Below are 12376 nucleotides of genomic sequence, written 5' to 3' on the forward strand. Positions count from 1 at the left end.
ATTGCAAACATAACAGTGATATGTTAACGTTTTACTCAACCTTCGGCAATAACACATTCGTACGTAAATAGCTCTATACTAGAAAAGGTTAAAAACAGAAAATAAGAACAGTTCTGGATGTCGAAAATCACATCTAAAATGAGTATGTTATCCAGAGCCGGATTTAAGGGGAGGCCCGGGAGGCCCGGGCCCCGGGCCCCCACATTTTTGGGGCCCCCACAAATCGAGAACAATTTTTCTCTCTATCAAAAATGAGATTTAATCAAAAGTTCGATTTACAGCAAGAATATATGAACAGACCGTGTCGATATGACTTTCAGTCTTTTCTTTAGTGTTATTTTTTCGCGAGGGCCAATATCACAACTACATCCATGAGAGTTCACCTAAGATTCTCTTGGAATGATACTCATTAACACACCGTTTGATTCGAACCAGTGCACACTGTTGCCTAAGTTGCAAAAACGTGATCGAAATTATTTTGACCCAAAACATTGATTTTAGAGCCACAGTGTCTTCAGTAAAGTTGTTTCAGTAATTATTCCCCATATTATGGAAACTAAAATTTTGTGATTAATCTACCTAAAAGTGAAAAACGAATTTTATTTTACTCATTTTTGGATATAAAAATCCACTTTGCTGAGTGAAGTTGTATCACATTTTATTAAAAAACAACTTTGTCGAAGACACCATACTTCTATCTACCAATTTAAATCAACTATTGTGATGTTTTCTTTGGAATGCCCTTTAGAATTAATTTTTAATATAACTTTTTTTAGTGATTTTCTAAAATTTTTCAATGTTCTTCAATGTTGTTTACTATAATAAAATACATAAGGTCACCTAAAAAAGTTTATTTTTATCTCTTTTATTAAATCAGCTACTGAAAATTTTTATGTAATAGAGCTCTCATTTACTTACATATATCTACACAGGAGGCAGCGAGAGACAAATGCCTATATGTGAGTTGAATGATGTTTTACTTATACTTTAATATAAAAATTGTTTAGTCTGCGGATATTTGCAGATTTTGATGATATTTCTTAGTATATTAGTACATTATTTTTAAAAAATCGTCAATAATGAAAGAAATATGAAAGATAAAAATAAACTTTGTTTGATGAAATCATTTGTTCAGATGTAGCAGACAACATTGTAGAACATTGAAAAATTGTAGAAAATCACCACTAAATGTTATATCGAAAAAATTGATTTTTAGTGGCAATCTGTAGAAAACTTCACAATAGTCCATTAAAACTGGCAGATAGAAGCACGGTGTCTTTAACAAAGCTGTTTTTCATAGAACGTGCTATAACTTTGCCAAACAAAGTGAATTTTTATATGTAAAAATGAAAAAAGTAAAATTTGTTTTCACTGTTTGGAGGATTAATCACGAAACTGCAACTTCTATAAAATGGAGAATAATTAATGGATCAACATTGCCGAAGCCACTACGGCTCTAAAACCATTGTTTTTTTTTTTTTTTGATCAACTCAATTTCCATCACGTTTTTGTAGCTAGGTATGTAAAGCCGAGAAAAAAAATAACCCACAAGTTTTTAATGCATTGCTATTGCTAACTTGTTCGAATCAGAGATACCAGATGTGCTTTGCAAAATGCAGATTTTCAGAGCTCGTGTGCAGATTTTATTGACCTGCATATGTGTGTAGGTTTTTTTCCTAGTTTCTGTAGATTACTGTCTCGGTCGCCTAATATTTGCACAGTTTTTTGAGGGCAAATTTTTGCCTGTGGATCGTAATTTTTTCAAATTACGGTAGGTTTTTTTATATCAAGAAAAAATTTCCGGTTTTCGAGAAGTTGCAGACTTCTTTTCAAAACAACTGGCACCTCTGCTGTCAATCTCGCACTCGTATGAAAAATAAATATTTTAGGGCCCCCACTTGGAACTGGGCCCCGGGCCCACACAATCGTAAATCCGGCTCTGATGTTATCAAATTGAAAGGTTTGAAGACGCTTCTAAAGGACTAAAGACAATCTAAATTTGGGCTCAGAATGGTGAAACACGTTTCTCAAGGTCAGAAAATTCAAAGAAAGAAAATTATCCTAAATTGAACTCAGAATGGCAGATAAACCAGAAAAAAAATCTGAAAGACTTAATAAACTCAAATTGAACATTGATTTAACAAAATATTTTTGTTCATTTATACGTAAAATAATAAGTGTCGTACCTACAATTATGTCAGCCTATTTCGATTATTTAACTTGCGCTTTCTGAATTTACGGTTTTGACTACGTTTCATGTGACATTCGAGGAATCTCTTAACCAACATCTGTTTTATGTAAGGCGTCGCACACTGGGGCAGCCCCATACAAAAGCTTGACCAAAACTTAAGATTTTTTTCCAGAATAAGATTCGAAATCTATATTATGCAGAAACTAGAATGCCAACAGACCAAGCATCAAGCATAGGTTGTAAAGAATTCGCATGTTTTAATACATCGTGAGGAGGGAGAAGTTGAGGTTTAACATTTGATTAAATCAAAAAAAAATATTTCAATTGTCTTGACTACACTACAAAGTGCAGGTTCTCCCAAATAATAATGATATCATGCATTAAATCTCTTAAATATTAGTTATATAAGGAAAAAAAACATAGATAGATAAGTATATCTTACCATGTCACGATTAAGCACAACGTTTCACACACAAACTTCGATTCAACTGATACCCGCAAAACAAAAAAAGCTGTTGTGAAACTCCCTTACGTTGAAAATAATTTGGAAGACAATGAATAAAAGTTTCTGTCATATATTTGAATTCAATCATCTTTGTTATATATCATGAATCATGATCAACACGTTTAGAATTTGTATGTGTGTATGCGTGTGTATGTGTATGTGTATGCGAGTGACTTAAACCATTTTATACATGACGATAAACCACGATCCAAACAATTAAACGATCCTAACAACTGATCTAAAGACTCCAAATCGCTCAGAATTGAACTTGAGTAGCAAAAAGAATTTGACTTTCAAAATTGAGCGATCTAGATCAAACAGTAATCTAGAGCAATATATGTTATAAAACATGAATGTACAAGGAATCTTGCAAAAAAAAATCCTGAAAATACCAAATCTCCTAGACTTGAATTCAAGAAGATAGAAATTATATTTCATTAAAAAAAGATTTCTAGGTGAAAAAAAACCTCAAGATCAAAACATGATGGGCCAAATTGTAAATCGTATACAGTTGATCAACTTCGCGTGACACCTAGAGGACTGGTCAAAACATGATGTGCAGGATGATATAACAAAAGTTATTGGGGTTTTTTCCGGACCAAAGTAATTTAGATAAGCATAAACTGATCCAGACCAGACATTAAAATAAAGCTACGTGAATATATTTTTTATAAAGATATTTTTATGCTGAACAACATCGGTAAAGACATGAACACTGTGGAAACAACCATTAAGAAGTTATGAGGATTTGTCGCATCAACAGACCAATTAGCCCCACTGTGCATCGGACACAAATTACGTACCACCAAAAATCTAATCGTGTCAATGGGACACCGCCGCTAATTTTTGCTAATAAACCACACCAGTGAGCGCTACTGTTTGTGTATTGCCATCTATTAAAAATTGCTGAAACTATCGATTTTTTCATTCACACCAGAACTAGATGTCGTTGCTTGGCTAAGAGTATTAAAGCGGTTCATCGTCAGATGGAAATAGTAAAACTTGATAACAAAGAGCCAGAACAATATTTTATTGCTTCCATTTGAGCCCTCAAAAATCCTAAACTTATCGGAAGTCAAGTACTGGTGACTCTGCTTATCGTATTGTATTTTAAATTTGTATGAAGATTTCTAAGAGATAACATGCTTTTTGCAACCTTGAACCACCTTAATGAGTATTGTGCGCATCCGCTTCTAACCACACGGCTCTCGCCCTAATTTTGAGCCGTTGTCAAAATCAATACCACGGGCGAATGGTAGTAAGACGCAATGGAAACAAACCTTATGCACTCTTGAAACGGCAGTATACGCACAAGTGAATTTTCCGAAAAGTGTTTTGCTTTGCTTAGAAAAAAAAAAATAAAACTCGAATCATAATAATAATATGAATGTTCGGCAGTTTTAATTGACTATCTTTTCTTAGACTGCTATTTCTCAAAATTATCGAATAAACAAAAACGTGTAGGATAACATCGGACTTTGACTTGAACTATCAAACGCTCAGGCAAACGAAAGAACAAGTTTATTGAAAAACGATTCTAATGATAGCACGTCTTTATTGGGAATGACTGAAAATCTTCTCCATGAGCGCTACTCAACTTGGCTCAACTACTTAGCAGCGCCTATTTTGCCACCCCCTTTTGATTATGGAGCCCAACTGTTTGTCGTAGTAGGTCTTCGAATCATCCAACGTCCAGCGCCTTCCTGAAAATGTCCGTCAGCTGTTTGTCGGTCCAAGTAGGTTCCACTTGTATGCATTCAGCTGCGATGTAGTCGCGTATAGAATGGTGTTTGATGTCAGGTTTTGGGTCATCTCTTTGCCACGATTGTTCTTATTGATCGTCACAGGTTGCATAATCTGAACACCAATATCATGCAAAAAACCGGCTAGCCAAATCACTCCAGCCACATCAGCGCTCAATGCTACGCGCTTCTGCTTCACCACGAAACTGCCGCCGTAAATTTCGAACAAGAAGCTACTTACTGATTTTTGGACCACTGGTTCCGCGCCTCAGTGTTTTTTGACGTCTCTTGCTATAATTTCAGACCAGTGGTCACCATGTATCACGAACGCTACTGCCTTCTTATCGACTGTCACTATAACATTTCCTTCTGATTTCTCAAAATGACAGTTCTTCTGCATGAGCTTGACCTTGCCAGAACGATGATACTTGCCGGTAAACTGCTTCTTCATCCTACCTCCGACGAGTCTGGCACCACTCAAATCATCCTGGCGGTTTGCCCGTTTTCGCTCTTTGGCCCACAGCCGCTGATTGACAATGGAGTTTCCTTCCTTCTTTCTTAGAAACGTTCTACTTGAAATGGATATTTTCATAGAGGCTTCTTCTAGAGACTTATACATTACAGCTGCCGTTTGCTTCTGCCGGATTTTATCCGTTATGAATCCAATCAGAACTGACTTGATCTTTCTGTCGGTTTACTTCCACTTTTTGAAAGCATCGTCTACCGCCGAAGCTGGTTCGGTCAGCACAGATTGAACTTCAACTGCATTGCCTATAACCTGTTTGTCGTGAACCGATTGTGACTTTGAACTTTCGTGTCGTAGGCCTTTCCTGACCAAAGCTTCGCTCCATTGCTGCTGCTGCTGGATAGACATCAGTAGCGTCCCACGCTTTTCGTTTTTTTTCGCTGCATCCTGGTTGTCGGGTTTCCTCGCTGGCAAAGAAGCAGATTTCGGCTTCTTTGCTTTCTCGCCGCTTCCCATCGCCAAAGATCGTCCTTGGTTCTTCTCCATGGTGTGGTGCCGTTGAAATTCGTCACAAGAATGAGCCCCAGTAAGGCTAACACACGCTTATATAGCATTCCCCGCTTGCTTCATCACATGAACGAATATTTTCCCCTCAACAAGAATTCCCCTCAAACGAATGACAGTCCTATTAGAATATAATATTCCACTTCAACTTGCAAAGAGAACGGAATGAGGATTTCTTTTTAGGGGAGTAAATGCTTACGTGTAATATCCTGATTTATCTTCATTCATTTAGTTTATTTATTATTTTTTTTATTACTCCTGTGTTCTTGTCTCCCACATTCCCCGCTAACTCTACTTTCAACAAAAAACTGTGTACAAAAATTCGTCATTAAAGCGTGTTGGTTTTTTTAAATTTTCTCGTTTCCGTAAAACTCTTGAATTTGAGTTTTGCTTCGTTGATGGAACCGCAAAAAAATCGGTATTACCAGGCAGTTTGAACTCTGTTCTTGAAGTGTCCTCCTTTTCTTCTATTCCGTAAGGGTTCTCCAAAAGCTCATTATATCCATCATCTGAACTGTCTGTTGATAGCGGAACTTTTCTAACGTCCTGGACATTTCTGGAATATTGTACTCCTCCACTATTAACAATAACAACTCTTGCACCCTCTCTTGCTACCACAGTGAAACGGTCGTTAGAGAATGTTGGATCAACCTTAGATTTTTTCTGTTGAGCCATAAACACTACATCGCCGACGACGATATCAGATTCCTTTGCTCCTCTAACTTTATCTGCGTAGCGTTTGCTAGTTAGCTTTGCTAAACTATCTCGTTCTTGTATGTCCATTCTATCTAATTGTTTACTTTCCGAATTACTCCAAAGGCTAGGGAAAGTACCACGGTACTTCCAACCAACTAACAACTCAAAAGGTGTTATATTGAGACGTGAATGAGGTATAACAGTATTATGATGATGAACGTATCGGTACAGTGCAAGTTTCCAGTCTTCCCCTTCGATTTTTGATGCAGCAACTGCTTTAATTATGCTTTGGTTCTGTCGTTCCACAATTCCGTTTGTCTGAGGACAAAGCGGAATTGATTTCCGGACTCTTATACCTTTGTTTTCCCAAAATTCGATAAACGCTGCACTTTGGAATGGAGGTCCATTGTCGCTTTGAAGAATGGCTGGGCACCCCCATGTTTGAAATATTTGACTCAAAGCTTTGTTAGTAGAAAAGGCATCCGTTTGGCTCATTTCAACAAGCGATAGATATCGTGAATAAGTATCGACTACCACCAAAAATGTACCAGCTCCCGGAATAGTTAGAAAATCTATTTGAATGATTTCCCAAGGAGATTCTGGTAACACTCTACTAGATAACGGTAAAGGAGGGTTTTTGCGGGCCAACATAGCGCACGTTTCACAGTTTTTAACAAAATGAATCACGTCAGTCGACATTCCGGGCCACCAAAAAAAGCCACGCATGATTCGTTTCATTGCCGTCTCTCCGACGTGTCCTCCGTGGGCCGATGTCATTGCCTTTTTCCTAAGCGCTCTGGGCAGTACTGTTCTATCGCTTTTGAATATAAGATGCCCCAAAATATAAAGTTCTTTCTTTTGTGCTTCGAATTTGCGTAAAGACTCCGGCCATTTATTAGATTCAACCGCTTCCTTCACTTCTAGTAGTTCACTATCATTTTCAGTTGCCTTCTCAATTTCGTCCAATGAAATCTCCATGCAACCAGAATCTAGCATGTAAAGAAAGTTATTGGAATCATCTTCTTCAAACGGAACTGCTTCTTGTGTCACACAAACTAATCTTGAGAGCGCGTCAGCTACATTTTGATCTCCTGGTATTCGTTTGATAGTAAAATTATAGGGCTGGAGCCTAAGTGCCCAAGATTCAGCTCGAGAAACGGCCCTTTTACCGAGGCGGTGGTTAGTACTGAATATGAATTCGTTCGCTTCAGAGTCGGTTCGTATGATGAATGATCGTCCCAAAAGGTAGTACGAAAAGCGCTCAACCGCCCATACTACCGCTAAGGCCTCTTTCTGGGTTTGTGGATAGCGTTGTTCAGTGATTGTAAGTGTTTTTGAAGCGCAAGCAATAATTCGAGGTTCTGCTGTTTTGTTGTATTGTATAATCACTGCGCCCAAAGCAGCTGGTGAAGCGTCCACGAATAGCTCAAGTGTGTCTTCAATACTATAGTAGCCTAACCGTTTGATAACGTCTAGCGCATTGTTACGCAAGAATTCAAATTCCGCTTCCTCTTCAGTTGACCAGTAGAATTGGTTAGATTTAGCCAGAGTTCTGAGTCGTTCTGTTTTATCCGCCCGATTCATTATAAATTTATCAGTAAATGTAATAAGACCTAAGAAGCTCTTAACCTCTGAACAGTTAGTAGGTCTTCTGAAGCTCCTAATAGCATCTCTTTTATCTGTTTCGACCATCCATCCTTCAGGTGTAAGTATAAACCCCAAAAATTTAACAGACTGGCTGCCGAAAACGCATTTCGCTTCATTGAGTTGGACGTTATGGCTACGGAGACGCGAGAGCACTGCTGCGAGGTTGGAGTCGTGTTCTTCTTTGGTCTTTCCATAGACCAATATGTCGTCCAAATAATTTTTAGTCCCTTTACAACCATCCAAGATAATTTTTTCCAACGATTCTTGAAAAATATCCGGGGCATTGGATAACCCAAACGGAAGTCTTACGCAACGGAATACACCAAATTCAGTGTAAAAATTAGTGAGGGGACGCGATTCAGCATCGAGCTCAATGTGATAGAATGCGTTTGAAAGATCAATCGTTGAAAACCAACACGCACCATTCAATTCCGCTAGAATTGTGTCAAGAGTCGGCATCACAAATGGAGTCCTGAATATGTACTCGTTAGGTCCTCTCAAGTCAATAACAAGCCGGAAGTCATCCTTACCCTTCGGTACGATGAGAACCGATGAGCAGAAGGAATTTTCCATGTTACCGCATACAGGTTCGATGATTTCTGCTGAAACTAATTGATCGAGCCTTTTCTGGACTAAAGGTTTCATAGCGGGAGGAATGTTGGTAAAAATGTTTCTACACGGGGCGATATCTCTATTATAACTTATTTTCACTGCCGGAATATTAAATTTTGGAAACGGTATACTTCCATTGACAAATGAGATTTCCGCTGATCGAGAACTCGAACCCATAAGAACTCTATCTGTTGAAACTGGAACATTCAATCCGAGCATAAGTATACTATATCTTGTGGCTGTTGGTCTACCTATAAGAGCTCGTTTCTCGTCAACCACAAAAATTTTTTCCATTAAAACTGGTCTATCCTCCGAAACGTAGAGGTATGCTTCAAATGTAGCTTTTACTGCAATCTCCCCGGTTGAAGCATAAGCTCTGAGAGATCTATCTGCTTTTTTCTGTAAATTGAACACCCTCTCAGCATACTTTGCATCACTGAGCAGTATTTGGAATAGCTCCTCAGTAAAGGTATTGACTTGAGCACCGGAGTCAATCAAAAACACACATTGCAGTTCTGCAACTTTCGCCATTATTATCCCTTCGTCGTTAGGCTTCATAGTGGATAACACGTTAACAGACAGTTTTTGTTCGATCTGTAATATGTGAACATTTTAGTAATTGACTCTAGAACTATATATATTTTACAATCCAGATGAAATGGTTGAACTCGTTTAGCTTTCTTTCTGTCTAAGATATAAAAATCGTTCTATAAGCTAACATCCATATATTTATTTGCGATAGTCAAATTATAACTTGTTGAAAAAAAAACATTAGGAAGCAACCATGTTATCTAGCCTTTAATATTAAACTTCTGGTTCTTTACTTACATTCTCGGAAATATTCGTTTCTAACTCCATTTTCTCTACAGCAGCTACAATTTGAGAACTCTTCTCTGTTTCCTCTAATATCCGATTTCCTGTGATCTGTCTTTGTGTCGAGACACGGCAAACCTTTTGGAAGTGGCCCACTTTACCACAAATTCTGCACATTTTGTCTATAGCTGGGCAATCCGATGAAAAGTGGTATACATTACCACATCTCCAACATTTCCCTTCTCGAAAATTGGAGCTCGTTCCACGTTGTCCCGATCCCTGGCGCTGATTATTACGCCACCCAGCTAGATCCATATACCGCGAGTTGCTGGAAGATCGAAATCCAGTTGACGTCTGCTGAGCATTTCTCTTCTGCTGATACGGATGAAATCGATTGCGAGACGATTGATTCCGAGGATAGTCTGCTCTGACAGGAGCGATAACGGTCGGCTCTGACTGCAAGTGTTTTTTTCTAAAATATTCTTCGTTCAAGCGGATCGTCTCTATTTCACGTACGTTATCCACTAAATCAGTAACAGACCCTCCTCTGTTTAGTATTGCTTCATCACATGAACGAATATTTTCCCCTCAAACGAATGACAGTCCTATTAGAATATAATATTCCACTTCAACTTGCAAAGAGAACGGAATGAGGATTTCTTTTTAGGGGAGTAAATGCTTACGTGTAATATCCTGATTTATTTTCATTCATTTAGTTTATTTATTATTTTTTTTATTACTCCTGTGTTCTTGTCTCCCACACTGTTATCCTGGAACTTCGAACTTTGACTCGGACAGACAAATAGGAACTCAGACAAATGTTAACGAACAAGGAATTTTTTATTGAAAAATATCTTTACGCCTTTTCCATTAGCGCTTATCAACTTCTCAGTGGCTGCTTGGCAGTGCCTACTTCCTTAAAATTACTCACAATATAAACCTAACAATTATGGGCGTGGGGCGACAAATCAATTTTCGCCTGCAGCTTCGTCTACTCTTGGTTTTGCTGAATATCTAATCCTAAAAATAAGTAAATATGCACTGAAGTCATGTCATCATTAGATAAAATAGGATGGCTTGAATTATCAACATCAATACTAAAAACTCCTTTTCACAAATCTTCACCCATAATTGAACATACGTGTTTTGCCTTTCTCCTAGAAAGGTATAGCAATCACTGGCAAAGGTATAAAAGTGGTTCAGAGGGCCGAATTTTGTATATCACTGCGTGCGAGTATGTGCAACTTTTCATTCTCACTCGATTTTCTCAGAGATGCTGAGCCGATTTTCACAAAATTATTCTCCAATGAAAGGTCTACTTGCCCCATAGAACGATTTGATTATTGTTATCGAACTTTTCGTTTGCATGTCATTTATCAAAATGTGAAAGTAACGAAAGTTTATTATCTCAGAAACTACACAACCGATTTGAACGAAATTGGTTTTAAATGAACGGGCTACCCAGGAAACCATTACTTGTGGATTTTTTAAAGATAGGACATGTGGTTCAAAGGTTATGGAAGGAGACGTGTTCTGGAGACTATTTAATCTCACTTATGTTTCTCAGAGAGGGTTGGACCGATTTTTATACAATCAGTGTCATATGAAAGGTTTAGTTACCCTATAAGACTTTATTGATTTTTTTTTTGCAATTTGAGTATTATTTTCCCAGTTATTTTTAAATATGTGAAATCCAGCTATGAAAATTTCTATTCCGAAGACTACTTAAACTCACTCAGACAGCTGCTTGTGAGGACTGGGATTTCTGGGACTATTCATCCCAAAATTACATTCTCTGCCGTCATAATTTGCTTCACTGTGTTTTGGGACACAATTAATGAACTAGAGATTGCTTAGAATATCACAGACCATGCAAAATTTTTAAGAAATTGCTCAAAACTATCTACTCAGCTATCAATAATTGCAGTCGACATTTGATCGGTTTGCCAGAACCAACATGAGATAAGGGTAAATTGACCATTTTTCGGGTGCCAGTGCCAGTGATGTTGGTAACGCGTCAAATGTATGGTGGTTGACAGCGATGCCATCCCAGTTACTGCTAAAGCAGTGTTTATTTTTATTTCTGATTGTTGCTTTAAGAAAAAATGGCAAGTAAAAGAAAAAAATGCGTACAATGATAAGTTGCGGGAAATAACAGCGGTTGTCGGAGAAACCTACTGTACTGTGCGAAAAACCGTCAGCAAATTGAAATACAAAGAAATCTTTTAAAATCTCCATGATAGAGAACGCTAAAGGATCCCAGTGATGCACGATTAATATTGCGAACATCGCGAAAAAACCTTAGAACAAGCATTCCGAAACTAACTGCCGAAATACCGTCCAGAGGGTGACTTACTAAAGCCTTCCGTACAGTAATGGGGTCTTCCTCGTGATTATCGCTTTCAATAGGATAATGACCCAAAGCATATTGCTTTCATCGTATGGTAACGGCTGCTTCAGTGAAAAATAAAAAACCCTCTGAAGAATAAAAATTCAAGAAACAAAGTAGAACTAAGAAACAGGACGGCGATTAGGCAGATCTGGGAAAACATCCCGTCAACAGTGACCAAAAATCTACTAGACAGTGCTAGTAAATGGTCCTGAATTAAGCTTAAATCGGTAGAAACATGCCTTCATGGGACAGAGAATTTAAGGGGGGGTAGGGTTTTGAGGGTTCAAAAAAAGTGATTTTTGCTTTGGTCATTCTTGACGAAAGTTCTATACTCTATGGTCCCGGCATTGATGATTCTATGTGAGTAAAATAAAAAATAAATAACTTACTAAGTTTTATCGGGGTCTTTTCGCTACGAAAAACTTTAAACGCGTTTTTCTCAAATCGATGTTTTTTGAGTCGGTGCACTCTGTATCTCAAAATCTATTCAACCGATCGTTCTCAAATTTTTTACAGTATTTCCTTACATAATTTATGAGGTAACCCTGTTGAGATTTTTTCGTTTTTGATTTTTTTTTATTATTAACAACAATAGTCATGAGTTTAGGCCAAAAATCGGTATTTTCACTTTCAAGTCTTGTAAAAAAATCAAAAATTAAAAAAAAATGGAAAAACTCGACAGAGATACCTAGAGGGACATAAAAATTGAAGGAAAAACTTTGGTTACTTCATTTCAGATGATCCAGTG

This window comes from Wyeomyia smithii, chromosome 1 (genome assembly GCF_029784165.1).
Source record: "Wyeomyia smithii strain HCP4-BCI-WySm-NY-G18 chromosome 1, ASM2978416v1, whole genome shotgun sequence".
NCBI lineage: Eukaryota > Metazoa > Arthropoda > Insecta > Diptera > Culicidae > Wyeomyia > Wyeomyia smithii.